Source organism: Priapulus caudatus, unplaced genomic scaffold, assembly GCF_000485595.1.
Source record: "Priapulus caudatus unplaced genomic scaffold, Priapulus_caudatus-5.0.1 Scaffold171, whole genome shotgun sequence".
Classification (NCBI taxonomy): domain Eukaryota; kingdom Metazoa; phylum Priapulida; class Priapulimorpha; order Priapulimorphida; family Priapulidae; genus Priapulus; species Priapulus caudatus.
Window position 1 is genome coordinate 279513 of NW_014577232.1, and position 983 is coordinate 280495.

Below are 983 nucleotides of genomic sequence, written 5' to 3' on the forward strand. Positions count from 1 at the left end.
TACGGCATGAACAGTTCATGTTTTAGGGGAAATGTAGGGGTATATGTGTATAGGTATGGATATGGTGGTAATGTAGCTCTAACATCTAGATTCAATAAAACATACGACGGCTATACATATGAGATATGACTATGTGACATAGAGCCTGGTCCCATAAATCCCATGATATATATATATACTTGTATATATAATAGTTCTCTGATAACAAGTATATATCTATCTATCTATCTATCTATCTATCTATCTATCTATCTATCTATCTATCTATCTATCTATCTATCTATCTATCTATCTATCTATCTGTCTGTCTGTCTGTCTATCTATCTATCTATCTATCTATCTATCTATCTATCTATCTATCTATCTATCTATATATCTATATATCTATCTATCTATATATCTATATATATATCTATATATCTATCTATCTATCTATATGTCTATCTATCTATCTATCTATCTATCTATCTATCTATCTATCTATCTATCTATCTATCTATCTATCTATCTATCTATCTATCTATCTATCTATCTATCTATCTATCTATCTATCTATCTATCTATCTATCTATCTATCGATCTATCGACCTATTTATCTCTCACCCTCTCTTTCCCGATCTATCGACCTATTTATCTCTCACCCTCTCTTTCCCGATCCCTCACGATAACTTGGTTATTTATTTCCCATAATTATTCTTTCTCTATTATCTCTCCCCATTCTTCTTTATCCCTCTCACCTTCTCTCTCTTCCCCCTCTCCTCTTCCCTCTCTCCCTCTCTCTTACTCTCTCCCCCCCCCCTTCTATCGTTTTACCTTTCCTCAACCCACTCCATTCCCGCGTCTCTCGCACCCGCTATTTTAGGGTCGCGACCGAGTCACTATAGTGCTATATACTACAATACACTGTATTTATGTACACAACGCTTCTAATAATTGTCTCTCTCTCTCGCTCTCTCTCTCTCTCTCTCTCTCTCTCTCTCTCT